The sequence below is a fragment of the Dama dama genome, chromosome 10 (genome assembly GCF_033118175.1).
Source record: "Dama dama isolate Ldn47 chromosome 10, ASM3311817v1, whole genome shotgun sequence".
NCBI lineage: Eukaryota > Metazoa > Chordata > Mammalia > Artiodactyla > Cervidae > Dama > Dama dama.
Window position 1 is genome coordinate 12,488,640 of NC_083690.1, and position 27,807 is coordinate 12,516,446.

Below are 27,807 nucleotides of genomic sequence, written 5' to 3' on the forward strand. Positions count from 1 at the left end.
TTCGGTTGGTGGTAGCTTGTTAGTTCCGTGTTCCTTCCCAGGACCTCCTGCTTAAGATAACTCATGCAGGTGAGTTACTATGGGGCCTGGCCAGGGTGGGTGGTTCTGGTCAGTGGTTCCCCTAACACCTGGAGGATCTCTGCCACCACCACGGCCATCCATGGACCCTTATTCTGTGGGGTCATGAGACCAGAGTTGGCTGGTGGCGGAAAGCCCAGGTGGAGAGAGGAGCAAGACCCTTACCCTCAGGAACTGGCGGACTCTGAGTCTCTGGGTGGCAGAGGCTCTCTTCCATCTCTGTATTCTCACTGGCCATTTGTTGCCAAGTGGTGACTTTAGCTAAACAGTCCTTGAAAGAAAGTATTTGCAATTCTCCTGGGACAGGGACGTTTCTGGTTGCTGAGTGAATGAAGAGCCACTGAGCTATGAAGGGTGAAGGGTTCTGGCCAGAGGGAAACGGGTCAGGAGCTTCTGTCCCTTCAGGGAAACCAGGACAGGTTGTCCACTTGTAAGGATGTCGTCAGACCTGCCAAGCATAGAGGCCAGCGCTCTTGTCCCTGTATTCCTTTGGACTCTGGGCCTGGGGCGGCGATCTGGGGGGCTGACATGCTCATCGGAAGCTTGAGCTTGAAAAAGGGGGTCAGGAGGAAGTAACTGCCTGACCGACTGAGGAAGCACCACGGTCCGTTCATGGGCTGACTGCTCAGTTGGTTGGCTGGTTGATTCGGTGTTCATTGGGTGCCCTGTCCCCACCCGCTGTGACTGTGAGAGGGTCTCACCACCTCACTGTGTTCCAGCATTGACGGGCGGGAAAGATCTAGGTGTCTGATGTGAAGTTGGTGTCCCACCGCCTGACATCATTGCTCTTGTTGCCTGCGAGAGAGCTCGGTGTTGAACTCCTACATCAGAGGGAATGGCAGTCGGGGTGGAAGGTTTATCGTGCCAGCCTTAAACCTTCTCCATGTCTTTGTTACCCCTGGGAGAAGAGGAGTCAGTGAGCTCAGTGAGTGGTGGAGTTGGAGTAGAGATGGTCCTCCTGTGGCATTCACTACCCTGCACTGATTTTTCATTGCTTTTGTTTGCCAAGTGAGGTCCTGTCAGCCATCTTTCATTTGTGAATAAGCCTTCGAGCTGCATTTTATCACGACTTTTGCCAAACCCTCTCTGTTGGCCTTAATCAAGCCCATTCTTTGTGATGCTCATCTGTCATTTTATTAATGGGTCGGTTTTTACCAAGAAGGAGTTGTAAACACACGTTGGAGTGGAGTAATGAAAGGATGTGGGGGAAGAGTCCACGTGCTGCTCTTTGCATTTCAAAAGGGCAAAAGAAGTAAAAACATTTTGTTTCAAGTAATGTGACTATTTAAAACACCCCAACAATTGAATGACTCTCCTCTGATTCATCCCAATGAAATGGGAGTTCCCGAACCTTCTTTCTTTAAGTATCTTTCAAAGCATGAAAACCATTCCGCCCACCTGCACACAGTTGGACCGAAAGCTCAGAACCCAGAGCAACACCATACATAGTGGCTGGTGAGACTCAGGGGCCCCGGGCTGGAGGAGTATGCAAGGATGGTTCCTGACCCCCTGTGATGGTCAGCTTTTGAAAACAGGATGGAGGAGAGTCCTGGCAGGTGTAGGTTAATCTGGCAGGAAAGAATACTAATATCAAACGTCATGTAAGAGCCACGGTAATCCTGGCAGCCTGCTGGCAGCACGCACTTTCAATTCTGCTGGCTCTGCTGTGACGTCACGTCTGTGAACCTTCGCGGTCCTCAGCCGAGTTCCTTGAGGAAGTTGCTGTTCACTCGTGAGATTTTGAGACGTGAAGTAGCTTATCTGGAGTTCCTCCGCTGATAAGAAGCAGGGCTGAGTTCGAATCCCTCAGGCCATTTAGCCCCAGGGCCCAGACCCATCTTCCTGCCGTGTACTGGAAGGCTGGGCTCCCTGAGGAAGAGTCTTTGAAGAGAACTAGGCAGTGGTCCCAGAGAGCCAGGCATGGAGGGAGATGAGGGGTTCCCCAGTGGTAGCTGACAGATGTGTGGCCGATCAGCGATTTTGAACCTGCTGGAGGGGGCCTTGCTCACACCCTCACTTACCACATGAGGAAGAAACTCGTTCTATCTGCTCTGGTACCAACCTGCTTCTGAAGCGACTTGTGGGAGAATGCCAGGCTGGGAGCTCCTCTGGCGACCTGTGGCTGTTGACTTTTTCAGAGTATATTCATCACCCAGTTCGGCTCCAGCACACAGTAGGAGCTTTATAAGTATTGAATGGGACGACAGCCAATCAAGTGGGTTCAGCTACTCAGGGTCATGTTCAAAGAGTGATAGATGGACTTCTCTCACCGCTCAGGTTGAGAGAGGGAGTTGTACAAGGCATGCCTTCCACTCAGAGCATCCTGGTGGAGGGGATTCCATATCTAATAAGAGGAATCAGGGCTCTTTGGAGGAGGCACATGTTTTTCTGACGGTCAGTTTTAGGGGGAGTTTTAGCTTGGAGAGTCTGGAGGGGACTTTGAGTGACAGATGGGCGGTACCCACTCATCCAGCACATATTTACCGAGTGTCCAGCCTTCAGCTTCCTGTTCTCCACCTTCAGCGGCTTCCCTTCCCCCGGGAGCAGTAGAATTGATGACTCTAGAAAGTGAGCCAACAGAGAGGTGAGTCTGAAGCAGAGATCTTCCTCAAATGGCTTCTTCTTCCCTAGACTGAGTTTTTCTCCATTTTTGATTGCAAAGTCATTGATGTTTCATCCGTGGGTAGCATCTGAATAGCCAAGGCTCATCGGTAGGTTACACAGATGAACAAGACACAGTGTCTGCCTCTGGGGAAGCTCCCGGTCTGGGTGGGGGTGAGGAAGACACGTCCATTATGATCGTTAAGAATCAGGTTTGAAGGGCCAGAGGTGCAGGCATAGAGTGGCACCTGCCTCATGGGCTCCTTGAGCTTTGTCTTCAGCAGTTTTGCAGTTTGGGTGTCTAATCGGAGCTTCTCAAGTGTTCTTCCCCTTTTCTTTGGGACTGTCAGTGACGATGCTCAGAAATTTCTTTTGTCCACTTCCCATCCCTCCTGAAGATCTCAGCATCAGAGGAAATGGATTTGTTCTCACCAAGGGCATTGAGGATGAAAGATACTGGACATGTCCAAGATAGATCTGCTCTAAGACTCTTCTTTAACACTTTCAAATACAGTTCTCTTGATTTGGACTCATTTTCCACTTTTTTCCTAGCAGTTGCCACCAAGAAAAATGGAGAATATTGGTGGCATTCAGATTTTGGACCCACATCGCCTCCTGTAGCTTGGTGGCTTGGAGAGCACAGGTGTCCTGCGTCAGATTGAGTTCAGCTTGGCCCCCTCACCACCGTGTACCCCTGAGCAGGTCACCTCACCTCTCTGAACCTCAGTGTTGCTGTCAGTAAACTTGGGCAAGTAATACCTACTGGTAGGGTTGCTTTGAGGATTAAATGTAAAGAATCTGCTTCAGTGCCTGGAGTGGACAGGAGGCTCCCTTGTGCTTGCTTTCTCCCTTCTGCGCCAATGTTCTTTGAAGGACATGTCTTGCCATCCCAGTTGGGGGGTAAACCCTGCCCTCCTTAGGCCCGGGGGCAGGCCTGTGAGCTGAGCCACGGCAGTTGGGGCTTTAGCTGCCGAATTGACCAAGAATGGCAAGAATGCTTGAGAGGCCATTTATTCAACAGCCAAGTCCTGACGACTCTCTGTTTGTTCCTGTGTGAACTGGCCAGAGCTATTCTGGCTTCATTTCCTTCTCTGGGCCAAGTTCTCCCAACTTCCTGACTGTTCATAGTAATTCCTTTGTTGCTCAGGATAGAATCTGTCTCTGTTAGTTACCTCCAAAGTACCTTAGCTCGGGTACCTTAGAGGGGGTACCGACCTCTGAGATCTCATGCCTGATGATCTGAGGTGGAGTGGATGTAACAATAATAGAAATAAAGTGCACAGTAAATGTAATGCACTTGAATCATCCCCAAACCATCGTCACCCCCCGATCCCCGGTCTGTAGAAAAATTATCTTCCATGAAAGCGGTCTCTGGTGCCAGAAAGGTTGGGGACCGCTGCCTTAGTTGATATGAAGCTTCGTAAGTGTCTGTGATGCGCAGATGCCTTTCCTGTCTGTCTGTCCAGGCTCCTTTGTTCTGCCTTCTCCACGCTGTCCTGAGTCTTGCTCACCGCCCCCGCTCCCCCCGCTGTCTGCCTGCGTGTGTGCTGTGTACGATGCTGCCAGTCCGTCCTCAGCAAACAGATCTTTACTTCCTCCTGTGTGGAAGGACTCAGCTAGCTGTTGATTGATTTTTCAAATTATAGGATACTTATCATTTACTGTGTGAATGTAGTTAGTCCCTGAATTTTTGCTCATGGGTGAAATAAATGTGTATTAGTGGCATTTGTTCTCATTATAAAGGCAGAGTTACTATTAATGGAGAAGTAAGCTTAAGCATCAAGCTGGTAAAAAATACATTCATAATCACATGCTGTGGATAACTGTGAATGTAATCATCATTTTAATAAAACGGAAGAGTTCCTGAAGCAGCCAGGACCTTGGGAGGAGTTATACCAGTAGCGCTGGCTTCATAAATCAGCACCAATGGGTTTCAACACTCTTGATGGATCTGAGAGTCATTTTTATACAAACATAAACAGACTTTTAAATAAAAGCCTGGGTTCTGTGTAAGGGTTCAGAATACCAAACTCTGAACTGAGATCTCCATTAAACTGTTCCTCAAAATGAAGCATTTGATGTGGGTTTGTTTTTATGTTTTAGTATTCCATGTTGCTGGGTGGATTGAGACTGTGCTCTCACTTCCTAAGGGGAAGAAAGATTGCTTACCCTTCAAAACTGGGTATTGAAGTGCAATTGTTATGTGTGAATGAAGACTGGTGAGGAATCCTCCTTTCTGGAGGGCTAGGGATAATTCCCAATAAAGTGTGAATGACTAACAAGGCCAAATCTCCAATGAGTTCTCAAAATCTTTTTATTTTAGAAAGGTACCAAAATGGAAGAGTTTCATCAGCTTCCAAACACCCATAATTTGGCTTTGACAGTTGGTATAATAACTCCTGGCCAGTCTTGCTTCATCTCTATCTCGTCCTACTCTCCGGTTTCTCGTGGTATTTTGAGTTTTCATATCTTTCCACTCCTAAGTATTTCAAGCTGTATCTATAAAAGATGTGCTCAGCCGAGTGCTTAGTTATGTCTGACTCTTTGCAATCCAATGGACTGTAGCCTGCCAGGCTCCTCTGTCCATGGGATTCTCCAGGCAAGAATACTGGAGTGGGTTGCCATTTCCCTCTCCAGGGGATCTTCCCAACCCAGGGATCAAACCCGAGGCTCTTACATCTCCTGCATTGGCAGGAGGATTCTTTACCACTAGCGCCACCTGGGAAGCCCTATCTGTAAAAGGTGTGTGTGCGTGCGCGTGTGTGTGCACATGTGTGTGCATGCTAGTCACTCAGTGGTGTCTGACTCTTTGTGACCCCGTGGACTGTAGCCTGCCAGGCTCCTCTGTCCATGGGATTCTCCAGGCAAGAATACTGAAGTAGGTTGCCATTCCCTTCTCCAGGGGATCTTCCCAATCCAGGGATTGAACCCGGGTCTCCTGCATTGCAGGCAGATTTTTTTTACCATCTGAGCCACCAGGAAAGCCCTAATGTGCTAGAGTAGCTCACAGAACTCAGATATTTTACCCACTAGATGTCTGGTTTATTGTAGAATAATGTAAATTAGGAACAGCCGGATGGAAGAGACACATAGGACAAGATGTGGGGAAAGAGTGTATGGCATCCATGCCCTTTCTAGCTACTCTGCTCTCCCCAGACCCATGTGTTCACCAGCCTGGAGGCTTTCAGAACCCTGTCCTGTCCATTAAAAACAGAAGCTTCATTACAGAGCAGGAGTGATGAAATCATTGACCATAGATGATTGACTCAACCTCCGGCCGCTCTCCCTTCCCTGGAGGCCAGGAGGTAGGACAGGAAGTTCTAACCCTCTAATCAGGAGGTTGGTTCTTCTGGCTCCCAGCCCCCATCATTAGGTGATTCTCAAAGTCACCTCATTGACGTAACAAAAGATGCCTTTCTAAGGCGTTCTAAGTGTTCTTTCTAAGTGTTCATTTTCAACACTTAAGAAATTCTAAGGGTTTTGGGAACTGAGAACTGTGGCCCAAGACCAAATGTATATTTCTTATGTGTGTTCAGTCGTGAAGTTGTATCCAACTCTTTGCAACCCCACGGACTGCAGCACACCAGGCTTCTCTGTCCTTCACTGTTTCCCAAAGTTTGTTCAAATTCATGTCCCTTGAGTCGGTGATGCTATCTAACCATCTCATCCTCTGCCACCCACTTCTCCTCCTATTTCTTATGACTGACAGTATTGCAGGGCCTCTGGCTTTCTGTTCGCCCTCTTCACTTTGCTGAGGAAGGAACCGTAGCACCTGATGCATGGGAGACGGCTAAGCCCAGGTCTTCCTCCCTTTGCTTGGCTTTCTGCGTTAATTCTAGTTAGTATCAGCCACAGCCCTGTCCCCAGCACCGCTGCGCTGCCGCTTGGGAATGGAGCAGCTGGGAGAGAAGGAGGCGTGTTTCCAGGCTTCCCTGTGCACGTGTGAGCTAGCTCCACGATAAAAGTCACAGGCAGTCCCTTTCTTCAAACTACTCATTTTGTGTATTTTTAAAATAATATTCTATCTTTTAAAATTGAAGCATAGTTCATTTGCAATATCTTGTTAGTTTTAGGTGTACAGCATAGCGATTCGGTTATACATACAGGTATTATGTATGGTGAAAGTGACGTTGCTCAGTCGTGTCCGACTCTTTGCGACCCATGGGCTGTAGCCTACCAGGCTCCTCCATCCATGGGATTTTCCAGGCAAGAGTACTGGAGTGGGTTGTCATTTCCTTCTCCAGAGGATCTTCCCGACCCAGGGATCGAACCCAGGTCTCCCGCATTGTAGGGCAGACACTTTACCGTCTAAGCCACCAGGGAAGAATATGTATGTGTATGTGTGTATGAATACATACATAAATATGTATGTATATGTACATGTGTATATTCTTTCTTCTTCAGTTTCTCTTTCCTTATTTAAAATATATTTTTATTATGGAAACTTCGAATGTAAGAATCGACAGAAGAATATAATGAGCCTTCAGGTACCCGTCGCCCAGCTGCATTGGTGGCCAAGTCACAGACAGTCTGGCTCTGTCCATGACTCCCCTGCCTTCCCCAGCTGCTCTTCGATACACTGAGGCTCATCCAAGCCACAATGTTGTTTTCCTCTCAAAGTATTTGGGAAATTGTCTCTAATAAAGCCTAGGGGACCTTCTGCTTTTTAAAAGAAAAAAGAAAATCCTATCATATCACTCCCAAAAATTAGCAATAATTTCTTAACATTATCAAATATCTGATGAATGTTCACATTTTCACTTCAAAAGCAAACACTTGGATAGGGTTCCAAATGGGGTCTATCCATACATTGTGATCTGTTAGTAGACCGCTTCAGCCTCTTTGAATCTACAGATTTCCCAACTGTTTTCTCTCTCCTCTCCCTGCTTTTTTTAAAATTGATTTTATTTATTTTTATTTTACTTTGGCTGCCGCGGGTCTTCGTTGTGATGCGTAGTTGCAGCGCATGGGCTCAGTTGCCCTGCGGCTTCTTGGTCTTAGTTCCCCGACCGAGGAGCCGACCCGCACTCCCTGCTCTAGAAGGCAGATTCTCAACCACTGGGCCACCAGGGAAGTCCCCTCTCCATTTACTCTTTAGTTGAAGTTTATTGGTGGAAGAAATTAGATTGTTGGTCCTGGAGAATTCCCCCCCCCACCCCCCAGTGTTTTGTGAGGGTCTGTTCTGTGCTTCATACTCTGTGACCTCTCTTAGGCTCTTGGTGACGTTTTCTTAGATAAAAGCAAGCCCTGACATCCGCGACAGTGATGGTAGGAGCGGTCAGCCTAAGTTGAGGGCTTGTTCTCTTTTTCGGCCCTGTGCTCACTGTGTCACGTTGGACTGTCTGATCTTATGTCTGCTGCATCTTTTGTTGTTGTTCAGTCACTAAGTGGTGTCCAACTCTTCGTGATCCCATGGATCGCAGCACGCCAGGCTTCCCTGTCCTTCACCCTCTCCTGGAGTTTGCTCAAACTCGGGTCCGTTGAGTCAGTGATGCCATCCAACCCATCTGTCGTCCTCTGTCGCCCCCTTCTCCTCCTGCCCTCAACCTTTCCAGCATCAGGATCTTTTCTAATGAGTTGGCCCTTTGCATCAGGTGGCCACAGTGTTAGAGCTTCAGCTTCAGTCCTTCCAGTGAATATTCAGGGTTGATTTCCTTTAGTGTTGACTGCTTGGATCTCCTTGCAGTCCAAGGGCCTCTCAAAAGTCTTCTCCAACACCACAGTTCGAATATGTCAATTCTTCAACGCTCAGCCTTCTTTATGGTCCAACTTTCACATCTGTACATGACTACTGAAAAACTAGAGCTGCGCCTTTACAGATGAGGGAACTGAGGCGTGGAGATGACAAGCCACCTGCCCGCGGTCACCGGGCTTCACATATTGAATGAGTTCATGGCCTTGAGTGTCTGACTCGAGTTAGTGTTCTTTGCATCATGTTAGCTAGAAGCAGGAACCAGGCCTTCCTAGCTGGCTGGTTCAACTTTTCACTCTGAGGGGGATGACGGCGATGAAAGCATTGCCCAGCATGCTAGCTCTGAGCTTGTCAAGCCTGAGGGACTTAATGAAGGGATGAGGAGGGATAATAGGAAGTAATTGTGGCTGATTTAGTCTCTGCTGAAAGCCCAAATGCTGGCTTAGATGGCTTCTTCTGATGCCTCTTTTGCTTGTTGTGTGTCCCCAGCCGTTCCTGTGCTCAGGCGACCCTCCCAGGGTAGCAGAGGGGAAGGTTCCCCTTGGGGCAGCATGCCCTTCTTGCCGAGTGGGACCTCTCTCTTTCTTGTAGGTCCCCAGCCCTTCATCACCCAGTGCTGCTGGCCAGGGGTGTGGAGCGGGGACAGCCAGGCTCCTGTGCGGACGCGCCCACATCCCAGCCTCGTTAGCTCGCGCATGTCCCTGCCCATCTCCTGGCCCCTCTCGTGGATCTTTGGGCATCTCTTCTCCGTCTCGTGGTGTGGCCCGTGCCCTCCACGGATGATGCTACCGCAGGCCCTGCTTTCGCTCCATGTCTCCACCCTGGGATTTCTCTTTGGCTCCATTCCTGCTACAGCCTCGTTTATGGTGGCGTCTCTGGAGCCTGCAGCACTTGAGATGGAACAGATGAAGCTCCTTAGAGAGACACTTGGAAAATGATCTGCTACTCCTTTTTGGGCAAGGGATAAAAATACTTGTAATTATGGTGGCTGGTTTTCAGCTTTTCAGACCCGCACTATCTTGGGTCTGTTTTATATTTGCTTTCCTTCTTGAGGTGGGAACTGGCTTCATGAAGCTGTCTCCTGGGGAGGAGTTGTGTGGTCTGGGTGGAGGGTTCAGGAAGCACCGTGCTGTCAGCATTGGGCTCCGTGGGGAGGAAGGGGCAGGGCTGTCCCACGTGGACCCACCCACCAGGAGCATCTAGGGGGTGTCCTCAACAGTGGGGAGCCATGGAAACTGGCGGTGCGGGGATCGGGGCAGGCAGATGCTGAGTTGGGGGAAGGGAGGTGGTGAGTTTAATGCACGTGGATGGAATAACGAAAAACTACCCCAGGGCTATCCCCTGGCTTAAAATTCCAGTGGCTCCTCTTTGCCCTTTGAGTTGTATAAATATAGTCCCTGCTCCCTTTTTAAAACTTTTTATTTTGTATTGGACTATAGCTGATGGACAATGTTGTGATAGTTTCCGGTGGACAGCAAAGGGACTCAGCCATACATATACATGTATCCATTTTCCCCCCAAACTCCCCTCCCATCCAGGCTGCCACATAACTTTGGGCAGAGTTTCCTCTGCTAATACAGCAGGGCTTTGTTGGTTTATATAGTTGAAATATAGCAGAGTATACATGTTGATCCCAAACTCCCTGACCATCTTTGCCCCTGGGTAAACGTAAGTTCGTTCTCTGTCAGAAACATCTCTTTCATAAGTTCATTTGTATCATTTCTTTTTAGACTCCACATATAAGGGATGCCATCTGATATTTCTCCTCCTCTGTCTGACTTGACTTCACTCAGTATAACAATCTCTAGGCCCATCCAGCTTGCAGTATATGGCATTCTTTCTTTCTTTTTAATGGCTGAGTAGTATTCCATTCTATGTATGTTTATATATGTATACATGTGTATGTACATACCGCATCTACTTTATCCATTCCACTGTCAATGGACACTTAGATTGCCTTCATTTCTTGGCTATTGTAAACAGTGCTACAGTGAACATTGGTGTAGCCCCTTTTCGTATGTTACCGTGAGATGCTGTATGCCATGGCCCTTGCCTTCCTCTTTGCCCATATTTCTCAGCTCACCATGAGCTGGTGTCAGTGTCCACATGCACGTGGTCTCACTCATCTTTGGACCTTTCCACCTGTTGGTTTCTTACCTGGAATTCTGTTCTTTCTCCTTCTTCCCTCCCCTCCCCATTTTCCTGGACTGACTTCTGAGCTTTCAGAACTCATCTGAGAAACCTTCCCCAGCCACCCTCTGCACTCCCGAAGGCCGAGTTGTTATCCCTAGGTGTCTTATTTCTCAACCCTCTTCCACCCCACCCCACCACCCTGCCCCACGTCCCCACTCCTCGTCCTGACTGTGCCGTGGTGTGTGTTTGCTGTCTTGTCTGTCCTTGTTCCCCTCATTCCTGCCCCCACCTCTCACTGTGCTGTGGGTTCCGCCGTGCCAGCTCCTGCATCATCCTGTTCACTCTTGTGGGCCCGGCGTCTCCTGTGATCCCTGGCACCCAGCTGGGGCTGATAGAATTTCAGAGTCTTTTGGCTGCAGGTGACAGACAGCATGGCTGATCCCGTGGTGGCAGAGACTGTGCTGGGTGTTTATCAAGCTTGTCTCACTTCTCTCTCCCTGGATGAGCAGGGCTGGTGCATTTCCCAGTCACCCTTAGGTTAGACTGGGGCCATGGGACTCGTTCTGGCCAGTGGGCTGTAAGTAGAAGTGATGAGTGCCCTCCAAGGCTGAAGCGGAGAAAGCTGGTATGAATTCCCTTTGTTCTCGTTGTCCTTGCTGTGATGGCCCTGGGAGCCACATGCTTCCCTGTGGCGTAGCTATGGGGTGATGCTCACCTGGATCCCCGAGTCATCACTTGGAAGGGATTGGCCCCTCGTGCTGCCAGGCCTGCTGCAGGCTTTGGGAGAGCAGGAAAACACCATATCTGTGCAGCTGCTAAAATATGAAGGTTTGCTTGTTACTACAGCAGAGCATAGCCTACCCTGATTCTGCCTGGAAGGAGAATTTCTTGATTGAAGGGAGAGTTTGGCTTTAGGTGTGGCTGAATCTTGGCATGTAGCTCCGTTACCAGGCTCCTGTCTCTGTCTGTCTCTCTCTCTCTTCCTTACCTCTACCATGTCTGGGTTGATAGCATTTTGGTGGGTTTATCCCTCCTGGTCACAGCTGGCCATTATAACCCCTGGGCAGATAGTTTTTCCAGGTTCACGTTTCAGGGGGAAAAGAAAGAGTCTCTATCTTGATTCCTGGGGAAAGCCTTGAGTTCCTTCCGATAGAGCCAGCTTAGCTTCCCTCTCCCTCTTCAGCCAACGGCAGGATACCTCTCATGTGCCAAGGCCCAGGGAAGAGCCCAGTTCAGACATGAGAGTGAAGGCTGGGGTGTGGAGTGGATCCCCAGTAACACCGAGACTGTTGCTAGACAGGAAATACGTGCCATAGGGGCAGGTGACCAAGATCTGCTTCAGTGCTCAGTGAACGTTTAAATGTGTGCATGAACGAATGAATGAATGAGTGCCAGATTAGTGAATACATTGATGACTCACCCTCTCTCTTGCTCCAGGGGGCTTGCAACGTGGCAGAGGAGTTAGCATCGTAAAGGAGTAGTCAATAGTAGCAAGTGATCAGGAAGTCAAAAGAAGTCACATAGGAAAGGAGGGAATTCATCAGAACTGGTCATGGAGGGCCATGGCTCAGGGTATCTCAGAGACAGTATCGTGGGACCGTTCATTTCTAAGTTGGAGTCTGAAGGTAGAAACGGAATTTGCCAGAAAGATAAGGAAGGGCAGGTCAACCTGGGTTTCAGGCACAGCATGAACAAAGGCTTGACCAAGTTCTCAGGAGGTGATTAACTCTCACAGAAGGGAGTGAGATGGAGCCAGGCCTCTTCAGGTTTTCTTTTTATCAGCACTCTCCATTTATCATTCCTCTTAGAGTCTTCTCCTCTTCAGGTGCTACGATTAATGTTTATTTTTCTGCACTCTGTACAGTGGGACAGCTTTATCTTTCCTTCGCCTTCTCCTGCCCGTCTGGTCCTCCCTGACACCAGGACACATGGACTGCCACACATCCCATCCCCTCTCTGCCCTCAGCCTCTGGATAGAAATTCCTTTCTAAGGCCCAACCAGTCATCTCTGACCTTCTCAAGAAGGTATAGTTTTGTGGGTCAAGCCGGTGGTGCTGAGAGACTTGTTTCTCTGCATTTGGGTCCTCAGGGACGTACCTGAAGGCTTCCAGCTTGAAGATTTGTTTTAATAGCAGTTCTGCTTGGGTGTGATTGGGGCACATCCTGTAGAAAGCATTGCCTGAGGGTGTCCTTCATTCTAGAAGTGGCACTTCTCCAGACCTGGGACTTTGCCTCCAAATAGTCTGATGCTCTTGCTTGTTTTATTTAAAGGATCTAACTTTCTATCACCTGTCTGTCCTCTTGCACCTAAAGGCCAATGCATATAGCACAGTGGCTCTGGTGATAGGCTTGCAAAAGCCAAGGTTTGACCAACTCTGTCCAAGCTTGTATGTGAACATTGCTGCTACCATCTATCTGAACAACTTTCTTATGTGAAATAAGTCAGTTATGCCCAAAGTGGTTCACTCACCTGGAAGTGAATGAATGATTATTAAGTACAAAATAATTCAGTTGATACCATTTAATAAGTGCCTGTGTGTACGTGTTCAGATGCCAAGTCATATCCAACTCTTTGCAACCCAATGGGCCATAGCACACCAGGCCTCCCTGTCCGTCACCATCTCCCGGAGTCTGCTCAAATTCATGTCTGTTGAATTGGTGATGCCGTCCAACCATGTCATCCTCTGTCACCCCCTTCTCCTCCTGCCTTCAATCTTTCCCAGCATCAGGGTCTTTCCCAGTGAGTCAGATGTTCACATCCAGTGCCTACTATGTGTCAAAAGCTAGACAGGGGCATCACGTGCATCCTCACAAATACTTTTACCAAGAGGTCAGAAACTAGGCTCCGAAAGGGTGAGTCGAATATCCTAAGTCACACAGCAGAGACGTGGTAGAATAGTTTTTTTTTTCAGTTGAGGTTTAGTTACAGTGTAGCTTATAAATATATATTTTGTTTGTTTGCTTTATATTAGGTTATTACAAGATATTGAGTTTGGTTCCCTGTCCTCTAGAGCAGGCCCTTGTTGTCTTCCTATTTTATATATACTAATATGTATATGTTGATCCCAAACGTCTGATTTCTCTCTCCCCACCACCCGCTCCGCTTCCTCAGTGACTCAGACGGTAAAGAATTTGCCTGCAATGCAAGAGACCCAGGTTCCATCCCTGGGTCGGGAAGATCCCCTGGAGAGGGGAATGGCTACCCACTCCAGTATTCTTGCCTGGAGAATCCCATGGACAGAGTAGCTTGGTGGGGCTACAGTTCACGGGGTTGCAAAAAGTCAGACACGACTGAGTGACTAAGACTTTTACTTCACTTTCACCACCCCCTGCAGAATTGGTTTGTTTTTTTTTTTTTGAGCCCATTCCGATGGCAGCAGGGGCTGAGATCGTGCCTCCTCCCCATTCAGCCGGTTTCTTCATTTACAGAGGTGTTACTGTGAGAAGTGACGGTGCTCCATGGAGGTTAAGCACATAGTTTCTATTTCCTGACACATTTTATGACGGTCTTCTAGTGGAATACTCTTCCAAAGCTTGAAATAGACTCAAAGTTGGACTCGAAGCCACTTTGGGGTTTTGACGCTTCTCCCGGCTCCTGGCGGTAGAAATTAATCAAATGAATTATGTAGCCCAGCTAATAACTTGCCTTGATCCAATGACTGTGTAGAAAGAATGAGTTGAACGGTTTTTATTTAATCCACTTTGGGGGCACATTTGAGTGGATTGAAAAATCAAAAGCACAAAGAATCCTTTGTGTCAATTAATGGTGAGCCATTCTGTGCTTGGGGGCAGGTGTCTTTCTCAGTGATGGTTCAGATCCTTTTCAAGCTGCTTGGCTTAACGTCTGTTCTGTGCTTGTACAAGCCAGGCATTTTTCTGAGCACTTTATCTCACTTGATCCTAAGTGGTCTTACTCTTATCTGTTTTTTAGAGGAGAAAGGGGCGGTGGCTAATGTTTCAGGTCACATAGGTAACTGGTGGGAGAGCTGGGGGTGAAATTCCAGGCCCAAAGCTCATAACTGCTCCCTGTTGAAAAGCACCTTAAATCTGAACTAAAAGCTGGTGGAGGTGGTTTATCTCAACGCTGGCCAGAGTGTGAGGGTCCCAGTGTTGGCCCTAGCTGTGTTACACGGCCCTGTTACCCAGCCTCTGGGACTTGTCCTCATCTGTAGCCTGGGAGTATTGATTCTGATGTTTACAGATCAGTCAAGGAATCATTTACACTGCTTCCTACTGGGGGAGCACAGTGACACTCCTGATGAGCAACCCGTGCTCCCCAGGGCCAAGATGGGCTAGTAAGGGCATGCAGGGAGGGGGGGTGAGTTGTTTTGGTTTCTGAGGACAAGCCCCTTCCATTCAAGGTCAGGGAAGTCCGTGGTCATCACTCCTGTGCCGTCTGTAGGAACCTGGGCAGCCGTGGCCTCCTACTGCCATGGCGACCGCAGAAAACGTGGTCTCTGATGACTGGGTGTGCCTTCTTGCCCCGATCCTCTTCTAGGAAGTGAGTCCACACTTCCTATCTGGGCCAGCCCAGGTCCTTCCACAGCCTGTCTCCCCAGGCTGGCTCCTCGCCTCCCTCTGGCTTGCTGTCACAGGGCTGAAGACAGCTTCTTCCACCACTGGAGCCGCTCTGGACCATGCTGGGACTAGACCCCTGCTCCCAGTGCCGTCAGAGTCCCAGGGAGAAGATGTCTCTGCATCCTCCCCTTCTTGGTTCTCTGCGCTGCCTGTCCTGGGATTTACCTGACCAGGATGAGGAGCAGTGGGATCTTCGGTCCTCTTTAGGGAGCCCCACACCCCACCACAGGGCAGTGTAGTCTGCCTCCTGCCTCCCTTGGAATTTACTGGCATGCTTTCTGGTTTTTGTGGGGTTTTGTTTTAGCCATGCCGAAAAGGGAGGGATCACAGTTCCCCAGCCAGGAGTTGAATCCACCCCTCTACCCCTGCAAGGAGATCAATCCTGAATGTTCATTAGAAAGATTGAAACTGAAGCTCCACTACTTTGGCCACCTGATGAGAAGAGCTGACTCATTGGATAAGACCCTGATGCTGGGAAGGATTGAAGGCAAGAGGAGAAGAGGGCGACAGAGGATAAGATGGTTGGATGGCATCACCGACTCCATGGACATGAATTTGAGTAAACTTCAGGAGATGGTGAAGGACAGGGAGGCCTAGTCTGCTGCAGTCCAGTGACCGAACAATATCAGCCCCCACAGTGGAAGCACAGAGTCTTAACCACCAGACCGCCAGGGAAGTCCAGCTGTGATGCTCAGGACAGTCCTCACTCATCCTGTCTGGAGGGGCTGCCAGAGCCCCTAGCCCTCTTCCTCCCCATCTCAGAACTTACGCTGGCCAAGTTGCCAACAGCTCTCTGCGTTTTGTCTATCAGAAGGCAACTTTGTCTCACAGCATCCTTTGTGGCTAATTATTTTCCCCATCGGCATCCTGCTTTTTCTGCCGCTTCCGTTGACGCAGGTATGTTTTAACTCCGTACCCGGCGAAACACAGACCTGAGTGCACCCTGTCTCTTCGACATGACTCACAGGCTCCATTTCCGTACCGAAAACCCAGCCTCGCCAGGGCAGGCTGTCAGCCTCCTTTACACAGTGACAGGTACTTCTTAAAATTTCTTTCCCCTTCACAGAACCTTTAAAATACCCCGATCCAGCTTCTCTGGGTCATGCAGACAGCTCTGTGGCATGCTCAGGGCAAAGAATATGACTTTTTTAGCAAAGGAGATCGAAATTGGGTCCTCTTGGTTCTTTTCCCCCCCACGACCTCCAGGTGGTTTTAAAAAAAAGATCCATTTTTAACAGTGTAAAGAGAGAGAAAGGAGGCCAGTCTTCCAAAAACTTGGAAATTCTTTTTTCCTACAAAGACCAACTTCTGTGCCCCAGCTCTTTCATTTCCAGGTGCCTGAGATGAATGCTTCTGAAAACGAATCTTTTAAATTCCATAATTCTCCTCTAAATGAAATGTGTAACAACCCAATTCCTACCATGTAGAAATTATTTTCCTTTTGTGAAGAAAACTGGATTTAAATGTCAAAAATATTGCCTTTTTTGTCTTCTTGAAAAATCTTTTTTGCTTTGGTAGTTAAAAGCTTTTAAAATTAATGGAAAATTCCCCAGACCTTTGCTGCAACTCAGGAGGAGAGCAAGATATCGGTTTCTCTGTAAATAACATAACAACCACCTTCCTGGTGTTTGAGCTGCTTTGATGGTGTGTACTTTATTTTTTTTTTTTATTTTTTATTTTTCTTGATGGTGTGTACTTTAAAGCAAAAGTGGTGGTCAATTTGGATGAAAAGTGATGAAATCAAGTGGATTAAATTGGCCGTCAGTTAAAGTGCCATTTTGCATTTGAAACTTTGTGTCAACAGCTTTTATATATCTAGGGAAAGAAAAGTAAATTTCCAGCATTTTTTTTTTTTTTTTTTGACACATCAGAATTATAACTTGCTTTTCTGGTATAAGCACTTCACAGTTTCTCCATCATGGATTACCAAATGTACTTTTTCTCCCCCCCAATCAAATGATATGTGTTTTAGGCATTGTAGACCACATAGTCTCTGCTGTAGCTACTCACTCCTTCTATTGTCGTGTGCAAGCAGCCTCAGACAATACACAGTATGTAAACAAATGGATGTGGCTGTATTCCAGTAAAGCTTTATTTATCAAATCAGGCAATGGGCCAGATTTGGCCAGCAGGTAAGAATGTGCCAGCCCCTGATCTCGAAGATTCTCCTACTCGATGATGACGATGGTGGTGGTGAAGAGGGAATCACTGTACCCTCAGCGTCAGCCCCCGTTCTCAATGCCTGTCCTGGGCCAGGCGGAATGCATGTTTATTACTGGTAACACTTGAACAACCGGTTGGTATGAGTATTGCTACTCTGTTGTTTATTGTTCAGTTGCTAAATCATGTCCAACTCTTTGCAGTCACGTGGACTGCAGCATGCCAGGTTTCCATTTCCTTCACTATCTTCTGGAGTTTGCTGAAACTCACGTCCATTGAGTCGGTGAAGCCCTCCAACCATCTCATCCTCTGCCACCCCCTTCTCCTCCTGCCCTCAGTCTTTCCCAGCATCAGGTTGTTGTCGGTTGTGTTATTTGCTCTTCTGTCGTTTTGGAAGCTTTCTGTTACGCAGTGCCTTTTACAAAGCACAGTGGACTGTCTTGGCGTCACATCTGAGGGTGAATATGTTTTGAAATCTCACCATGTTCCCAAAGCTTTCCTCATTCAAGAGGGTCCATTCTGGGTTCTTTAGGAGAGTGTGTGTGTGCGTGCTAAGTCACTTCTGTCGGGTCCGACTCTTTGTGACCCTATGGACTGTAGCCCGCCAGGCTCCCCTGTCCATGGGATTCTCCAGGCAAGAATACTGGAGTGGGTTTCCATGCCCTTCTCCAGGTCTTCCTGACTCAGGGATTGAACCTGCTTCTCTTATGTCTCCTGCATTGGCAGGCAGGTTCTTTACCACTAGCGCCACCTGGAAAATCCCCTTAAGGAGAGTGGCCATTGCAAATCAAGGTAATTTGATTAGTCACAGTCTGTATCACCAGGAATAAAAGTAGCATAGGATCATTGAAAAAAATTATAGATAAGTTAAACTTAAAAAAAATTCACTTGCAATTCATCCCAGAGACGATCACTGGTTGACACTTTAGGATCTGTTAGGACAACATTTTGTTTCCATAATAGACATATAAATATAGATGTTATCTGTCACATTGCTTGTTTTTGACTGGAATGTATAGAATTTTTCAAACCTGGCATCATACTCTCTGCTGAGTTTTATAACTTTCATCATTGAAGTCAAATTTCTACTCCGGAGGCGTTGTCAGTGGTGGGAGGTTTAGTAGCTCCATTTATAGCGCACAATGTGACCTGCTAATGGATGGTCAGATTTTCAACGCAACAGCCTTTGAAAGCATACAGACAGCCTTTGAAAGGGTACAAACGTGTCCTTGGTCAGTAGCCTGTATGTCTTCCCTCTGGGTTTGTATGAGTGAGTACAAAGTCACATGTTGTTCCGTCCAAAAGACTCCAGAAGCTCATTTTGTAAAAAGTGATGTTCACGAACACCTGCCTGAAGGTCAGATGGTCTGTCCCCTTGAGACCTCTGACCTTGAGTGAAGCCAGGTAATGGCAGGAGCACAGGCAGCATTCATCGTCTTCCTGCTTAGAGAATTGTTCCTTTGCTGTTTACCGTGGGACTGTCAGTCTGTGTTGAAGGCTGCAGACCCGCAGCCCACAAGCAGCATCCAGCCCATGGGTATATTTTCTTTGCACATTTAGAGTTGATGCAGTTTTTATTAATAATTGCCAGTGTTCTTTTTTTTAAAATTTGCCTGCACTGAGTCTTTTTTTTTTTTTGGCACTGAGTCTTAATCATGGCGTGAGGGCTTGCCCAGTTGTGTTGCCCAGATTCGGCAGTTGTGCTGGGCGGGCTTAGTGGCCCCACGGCATGTGGGATATTAGTTCCCCAAGCAGGAATCGAACTTGAATCTCTTGCATTGGAAGGCAAATTCTTCACCACTGGACCACCAGGGAAGTCCCCAAATGCTCTTTCTAAATTGAATTATTTTGGCCAGTGTTAAAATCCAGGTTTGAGCTGCACTCTAGTGAAACCTTGGCCACACACACACCAGGAGGGACACAGACAGCCGTGCCCTTGGCGTTGCTCATAATGACAGAGCCCTCTGCAACTCGGACATCCATCAACAAGAGAGGAGATCTTTAAAAGGTGTGGCATAGAGATCAACACAGCTGTGATACTGGATGAGCCTCAGCTGTGCATATCAGTATGGACGGGCCTCAGGAATATTAGGTGGCAAATAACAGCACATTTATATAAAGATGAGTGGTACAGGACTGGAGTGGAAGAAGAGGTAGATTAGGAATTCACTTATGTGGTAAGCCAGCCAGAAAAACCTTTCATGGTGGCTCAGTCAGTAAAGAATCCGCCTGCAGTGCACGAGACCTAGATTCGATCCCTGGGTCGGGAAGATCCCCTGGAGTAGAAAGTGGCAACCCACTCCAGTGTTCTTGCCTGGGAAATCCCATGGACAGAGGAGCCTGGTGGCCTGCAGTCCATGGGGTCGCAGAGTCGGATGTGACGAGTATACACAGAAAACCAAAGGGATGACAGATATAGAAGTCAGTGCAGTGCTCACAGGGGAGAGGTTCTTAAAAGTACCGGATATTTCTGTATCTTAAGTGATACAGTCAGTGAGTGGGTACACAGGTATTTGTTTTGTTAACTGTTACTTATTTCCTCTATGTATGTATGCTATTTCTTTCTTTTTATGCTTGAACTATTTCTTTTTTTTTTTCCATGTGTATTGACCCTCTGATTAATCATTTTATAACACCATAGAAAACAAGGTTTTATTTTTTTTTTTTTAATTTACTGCATATCTTAGAACTTTATTTTTTTTTTTTTCAGTGGGTTTTGTCATACATTGATATGAATCAGCCATGGATTTACACGTATTTCCCATCCCGATCCCCCCTCCCACCTCCCTCTCCACCCGATTCCTTTTATGCTTGAACTATTTCATAAATTACAAAATTGAATTGTCTGGAGCCACTGGGCCCATATTCACACACAGCAGCTGTCAGATTGTTGCGGAAACTCGGCCTCTGTTCACTGGTGCCGAATAGAAATGCAGAGATAGAGTTTTGGGTGAAATAGCACAACAGTAGCTTTTATTGCTTTGCCAGACAAAGGGGGCCACAATGCCCTGAAGACCGTGTGACTCACCCTGGAGAATGGAGTTTTATAGTGTTCGAGGGGCAGGGTGTGATAAGCTCGTGGACAGTTCTTGGATTGGTTGGCATCAGGATGAAGTTTCAAGCATCATCAACCTTCTAGTTTCCACCAGCCTAGGGTCTGTGTTCTTGTGGTCAGCAGTTTTCCTCTGGAGGGAGCCTGCTTCCTGTAAAAGCAACTCAGGAGTGTGTGTCAGGCCTTTATGTTTCAGGAAACTGGGAGTTCCTTGGTTCTGCTATCTGGCAGAAATAACAGTCTAAATTGTTACCAGTTCCCTAGCCCCAAAGCTAGTCTTTGTTTCGACATCTTCACATTTCCCAGTCATTAACTCTGGGGTCTGCATCATTTTGCTTCAAAAGACAAGGACACAGTGGTTTGTTCACGGTTTCAAGGTGGAGCCGAGTTCCCACTGCCTCCTTTAGATGCTTTGCACGAACTTTCCTGCTTGTTAGAGTCCCTAACCACCTACTCCTCCCTGGTGTCCCCATGGCTCAGCCTATCTCGTGTGTTCAGTGGTGGTTGAGTTTTTGTCCTCCACCCTTGGGGTTTCAGGAGATGCAGCCTGCTGAAAATCATTGCAGTGTTTTCTACAAGCACGTAGGTAGGAATATTGGTGACCGCTTACAACACATTGTGCGTAATGTGAGAAATTTCTCTCACTTAGAATGTGAGTAATTTCTATGTGGGAGAAATTTCTCAGAGTTATAAGTCCCAGGAATGATTCTCTTGACTATGCAGTTAAGTCTAATGGGTGTTGCAAATACTGTCACTGATCATGTTTTCTTCTTTGCCTTGGCTGCTAGGAAGCTCAGAGGCAAATGTGGGCTCATCTGGATGGAGCCATTGATAGTGGAGACATTGTAATGTGTGTTTTCTGTTTAACCTTGCTGTTGGCTTCACCTGTTCTCTTGCCTCTCCTCCCTCCTTTATTTTCTCACTTAATTATACAATACTGTTCTTTTAGACACCTGTTTGTAAATGGCCATATTATTTTTGGAAAAGAGCTTGTAAACAGTTCTCATTTACCTAGGATGATGGCAGAATACGGGTTTGTGAGAGCATTCTGGAACTCTGAGCTTTATCCAGAGTACTTTATTCACAAAGCTGCCTTGATCATCTTTTTCAGTCTTGTGGGTTACTAATTTTCCAAGAATGAGAATATAATTAAAATACACTTAACGCTGAAATGCAACTGAACATAATTTGATCTTCGATAATTTAGAAGGCAGTTAAGGAGCTTGCCTTGCCTCAAGGCCATAATTACGAGCATCAGTTATATAATGTGACACTATAAAAAAAAAAAGCTGGTTATTTCAGCTTTCTGATTATTTGAAATCTGTAGGAACTAGAATTTAGAGTCGATGCATGCAGTGTATATAGTGGTCTTTGAATTCCCCTCCCATGAATAGTTCATACGTGATTTCATGGCTAATGAGTGCCAGAAAAGGGCAAGCATATAGTAGGAACAGTTTGGTTCTCCAAACATTCAAAACTATTAGTAGTTCCTGCCATGTGCTGAGTGCTGGAGAAGTCTTTGCTGTTTCTGGCTCGATGCAAAAAATTCAAGAATAATTAGGTTATTTATTTATTTTTTTAAAGTGTTAAATGCTTTAGCAGCACAGTTTGGTCTCTTACCTGAGCATGAAGGGGGTAATGAAGGGAGTCACTGTTCCAGGAAGTAGTTCTTCCACTGAGAAGCTGAGTGGAAGTGGATTGGGGCTTGGAAAGATCTCAGGAGGCCCAGAACAGCCTGGTTTGTTTAAGGGGCTTAGCTGTTTTCTCCATCTTTCTCCTCTTGGTGATAGGGGAGGAGGTGGAGAAGGTGGTATTATTGTTGGAGGAGGAGGAGGTGTTAATGATGGAGGTGGTTTTGACTGAGAATATATTGATGAGGAATGTGATGCTGGTGGGGGTGTTTTTTGGTGGAGGAGGAGGTAGAGTCCTTACTGATAGAGTAGGTCATGGAGCTTGAGGTGTCATTGATGGAGATGTGGTGGAAGTGTTACTGATGGAAAATGGTGATGGAGATGTTACTGATGGAGTAGGTGGTGGGAGATGGGGTGCTGCTTTCAGCATTTATTGAACATTTCTGTGCCGGGCACAATGCTCTACATGCTTTACACTTACTGTCTCATTCAGTCCTCACGGCAGCCCTCTGAGGGAAGGTATTTTTTGTACTTTCCATCTTCTAGATGAGGAAGCCAAGGTACAAGGAGGTTAAATACATTCTTCAAGAGATAAGGCAGCTGTGTGGAGCCCCACCATATCACACAGCCTGAGGCAATCAAACAAATCAGTATCACTCATCTCGTCTTTATGAAAAATTGTGCTGTTCTTTTCATTATAGATTTTTTGCATTCATCTTGAGTTTTCTGAATGTTGCACAAAAACATGACTTAATGGACTTCCCTGGTGGCCCGGTGGGTAAGACTGTGCTTCCAGTGCAAGGGCATGAGTTCAGTCGCTGTCGGGGAAGATCTCGCATGCTAATAAGCATCGAAAAACAAAGCCAAACAAACAAACAAAAACATGACTTATCTTTATGCCTGATTGTTTTTGGTGCCCTCTTAAATTTTGCACTGGGCTCCTAGTCACCGCAGGCCCACCCTGAAAAGCAGATGGCTCTTGATCATGGTCCTATACAGGCTCTGAAAACCTCAGACGCTGCAATGACAGTTTCCGAATTTCACATTTCTGGACTTTGGAGATGAAAAGACAGTGTTTCCACTAGAATGTGGTCTAATTTCTTGCCTTTTCTGTTGGTATATGGCCAGGCAGAGGAGCTGGGTTTCCCAGGTGGCCCTGGGAAGAACCAGTAAAGAATCCACCTGCCAGTTCGAGGGATGTCAGAGACTCGGTTTCAACCCCTGGGTCAGGAAGATCCGCTGGAGGAGGGCATGGCAACCCACTCCGGTATTCTTGCCTGGAGAATCCCCAGGGACAGAGGAGCCTTGAGGGCTATAGTTCACAGACTCGCAAAGAGTCGGACACGACTGAGCAACTGAACACACATACATGAGGCAGAGTGGCTACAAGCTGTAACCTGTCAAGACTTATAACGAGCCTTTAAATGTATCTTGAGATTTGTTGAAACGGCAGAATCTTTGGCTGGAGAATTAGAATATTACAGAGCTTTTGACATCTTCGTCCTGTTCTGGCTGAGGCTAGCGTGCATGTAAATGTCTTTGCATGCACGTTCTGCCGCCTTTACAACCACAATCCCTCCAGTTGAAATTGAAGGGAACCTGCATTTGGCGCAGATGGCGGAGCTCCCGAGGCAGCGGCCTGGCCTTCAGAGGTCACAGCGGGATGTTCCACTCTGTTTCCCCAGCACTTTGGAGATGCTTCAAGAGTTATTAGAGATGTGACAGCAAAGGACAGGCTTGTCCGCCAAGCTGTCCTGTCAAGCTGACCAGGAGCCCCTGCGTCCAGAGGAGGCAGAGTGTTGGTCTTGGTGGGAGTGGTGAGAATCGCTGCTCTTCTAAACTTTGTCTTAAGACCAAGAACATTGGGGAACTTTCCTGGAGGTCCAGTTGTTAAGACTCAGCACTTCCAGTGCAGCGGGCGCAGGTTCGATCTCTGGTTAGGAAATTAAGATGCCACATGCCTTGTCACCCAGCCAAAAATAAATAAATGATTTAAAACTAACTAACTAAATAAATAAGTTAAATAGCAAACCAGGACCTAGAAAAAAACCTAGGAAAAATACAATAAAAAAGAAAATAAGACTGAGAATGTTGGGATCATGGGGACGTGGCCCCCAAGCCCCTCTGTATCCCAGCTTCCTTACGTTTAAATAGTTGAAGAGTGGGTTTCAGAAAAGAGCTCTGGCCACTGGGATGGCTTTAACAGAAAGATGCAAGTTCAGATTTGGGGTGCTCAGAGCTGCCTCAAGTCTAAATTTTCTCCTTCATCAAATGGACTCGTGATGCCAGCTGCATGTTGTCTTGGGAGTGAATGGTTACGCGTATTGGGGCTCAGGAGACCGAGGATGTGGGGATTAGTGGGATGTGGTGGTGAGGGGATGGGGGATGTGTTTGTTCTCCTTGCAGTGAGGATGCTGTGACGTCACGAACGGGAGGAGCGATGTCACATGGAACTGTCACCACGCGCGCGTTTCACAAATGGGGAAGCCGATGCAGAAGTGAGGACCTGTGCTGAGACCTCACGCGTCTCACGAGTGCTGGTCAGGGTCTGTTTTCCCCACCGTCTTACCCCGAGTATCTGGCCCAGTGTTGTGCAGCCTGGCATCTGGAAGCGTTTGCTGGGTGCCTGTCTAGAGAGGACGAGGCAGGAGGCTGTCAGTGTAGACTCTGGGGGCGCCCCTTGGGCTCCTGAGCCGTCTGCAAGTGTCACAGCCCGCGTGGCTCTGGGATTCCCGGGGGCCTGTCTGCACAGCGGGCAGTGCCCGTCTGCCTTCCGTCAGGACTCTATGGAGCACTGGCGTGGCCAGGCTGGTCATTCATGTGATCAAATACGACCCAGCTGTCGGCAGAGTGCTGCCACCAACCCTCCGTGTCGTCCTTCGCCTCCCCGGTGATCCTGACCCTCGGGACTCCCAGACCCCCAGCCTCACTGCTCTGAGGGTGTCGCACAGCCAGCAGCAGAGGTGACACCCAGCTGGTCTGGCAGGCAAACGCCTGCTGTTCCTCATCCTCCGCCATCTGCTACTCCACCTGGTCCCCTCGCCGGGTGGCTTCTGACACCTGCAGCCCCTGCTCCACCTGTCCTGGCTGTGTGGCCTTGTGACCATTTCCCCGCAGGGCCTGGGGTGGTCCCGGACTTGATTCCTGCCTCAGGTTCGCTGGGTGACCACCGGGGCGCCGCAGCCCGTGGCTCGGACAGGCATAGATCTCAAACCCCAGCACGGCTGCTCGCTTACCCTCCACATATGTCCTGAGTACTTACTACGTGCCGGTCACTCCTCTGGGTGCCAGGGGTTCACAGTGGACAAAACAGAGAAAAAGCCTTGACTTCCTGGGTCCAAGGCTGATGGCTGCCATGCCTGTGTAATATTCACTGTTGCTGTTTACACGTAAAAGATGTTCCTGGACAGGTACAAATTAAAGACAGTTCCATCAATTTCTCAGCTGGAGAGTCTTGACAACACCTAAGGATTTATTTATCTTGTGAGCAAAAGCGACAGGGTACGGCAATTATAAGTGTAATTATGTAAGCTGTCGGTTATGTCCAGACCCATTAGAAGATCATTAACCTGCTGGGTGTGGAGAAAAGAAAAGTGAGTCAGGGAAACGCAGGTCACAGTTGGCTGGGGATAAAGGTTCAAACATGCGTGGTTATGGCAGAGATTTTGGGTAAAAGGCAGCCTTGCTAGGACAGAAAGGTCGTTTCTCTTTGGGGCATTAGCATCAGCAGAAAGTGCTCCAAGATAAGACGATCCCCCATTGTGCTTGGGAGTGCTTTTGGTTTCTGAGGCCCCCCTCTGATTTCTATGTGTACCCTAAGAGAGGGGAGTGAAGTGATGCGCTCCCCCGAGAGTTTTGGGTCCACTGGAGTCGTGCTCAGTTAAGACCTTCGGTATAGACAGAGCGCTTGTTATCTGCAGAACAGCGAGTCTCATCCTATGCCCAAGGTGCTCGGGCGGAGAGATGCAAAGATACACATCTAACTAGCCATCTCCACAGCCCTGCCCATGTCTGTAGCTGATGCTGTGACAGTAGCAGACAGCCTGCCAGAGTTCACTGTCCTGAAGGTTTTATGGTCCCTGCTCAGAGATCTGCCTTTCAGGAAGACCCTTCTCCCTAATTCTCATCTCCAGAATACCCTGCCTCCTCCCACGGTGCTGCCCTCCCCCTCAGTTTTCTTCCCTGCCCCCGCACATACGCTGATGTGTGTCCCCTGTGCCTTTCTCGGCTTATTCATCCTCTCCATGAGAGCAGAGGCTGCTTCGTGCACCAAGAAATCTGTACGCACGGATGGTCTGGAATCTGGTCTGGGAGCTTGGTATCCTAGAGCCTCCATGGTTCCTGGCACGTAGTAGTTCCTTTGTAGATGTGTGTTGAATGAAAGGCCATCATGAGGACCGCGGAGGTAGGTGCCATCGTCCTTACCTTGCCCCTCTCCGACCCTGGTGGTGACCAGGAAGCAGGGCCAACTCACAGCTTCTAATCACCCGTGTCCATCACTGCCAGGCTAGAGATGCAGTGTCCCTTAGAAAGGGCAGTGAAGTTGAGACTCCAGTGGGTGTCATGTTGCCTGTGATCATCCCCCTGCCCTTGGCCTGGAAGCCACGCACACCCCTTTGATCTGCACAGCTCACGTCCCGGCTCAGTGCTGGGTCGTATTTTGTCTTCATACTTCTAAAGTCAAACATGCAGCAGTTGGAGTTCCAAGAAAGAAGCACAACCGCCAAGCAGTCTGTACACACGGATGTTCTAGAATCTGGTCTGGGAGCTTGGTCTGACACAATTGCAGAAGCAGGCTGAACCTCTGTAGGGCCGTTGTTTTTACCACTGATGCTGGAGCTTGAAGTCCTCAGGGCGGCTGCCAGCAAGGACAGACAGACCTGAAGTGTGAGGTGAAGAGCAGGCTGGCACCATGCCTGGGCCAAGGCCATGTTCGTTCTTGTTTCTTCCCCAGGGTGCTGTGGGTGCCCCGAAGCAGCTGGGCCCTTCATCATGGAGATAGACCCGCAGCCCTGCCCAGGAGAGGGTGACCCCCAGGAGGACCAGGGGGGATGGAGGAGTTGCAGACTCAGCTGTTGCTTCACCCAAAGTCATGAGTCAGCAGTGAGCAAGACAGCACGTGAGCTATGAAAAGGCTGCTTGTTGCATTTCTGCCCCGAAATGTCCCCTGGAGTCTCTCCATGGACCGCCGTCATGGAAACATGCAGGGGAAGTTGGATGTTTCTTCAGAAACCACTGTGGAAGGAGGAGAGGAAGGCATATAATGAGATGAAGCTTCCCTGGGAGGACCATCACCTAGTTATAAATTGTATTAAAAATAAAGTAAGGCTTCCTTTAGATAAGAAAGTTATAAGCCAGGGCTGGTCATTTATAATCAATTCCACAGGGCAAGGATGCAAGGATACATCATTTAAAAATCAAGCTCTTCATTTGAAACCCTGCCAGGGGTTCAGAGGAGTCACTTTCTGGCTTTCTGAAATCCCCCCTGAGCCAGGAACCTGCTGATTGTTTCCAACCCTTCAGTGCTTCTCCTCCCCAAGGTTGCTGGACCTGTGTCTGGGGTCTTCCAGCAGGTTCCCTCACAAAAGGGGCAGATGGGAACTGAAGATGCCGAGGGCTACCTCCTGAGCTTCTGTTATGCAGTTCCCTCTGCTGGAAGCACACCTTCTTGCCTGTGGACATCATTTGATATCCTGCCCAGGTGTTTGTTGTTCAGTTGCAAAGAGTCGGACGTGACTGAGTGACTGAACAGCAACCACCAGGTGTCGTTTCCTCCAGGCAGTCCTCCTGGACTTCTTGGGCTGGTGTAGGTGCCTTCCTCCATCCTCATTTCTGGTCTCATTCTCCCCTCTGCTCACTGGACAACCCTGCACTGGCCTTCT

At 48.1% G+C, this 27,807-nt stretch overlaps 1 protein-coding gene across 3 annotated transcripts in view; it reads left to right on the top strand.

The window, feature by feature from the left end:
• The window catches only part of SNX29 (sorting nexin 29), a 566,190-nt gene that overhangs the window by 286,270 nt on the left and 252,113 nt on the right, over positions 1–27,807 (top strand). The gene's annotated exons all lie outside the window — the stretch shown is intronic.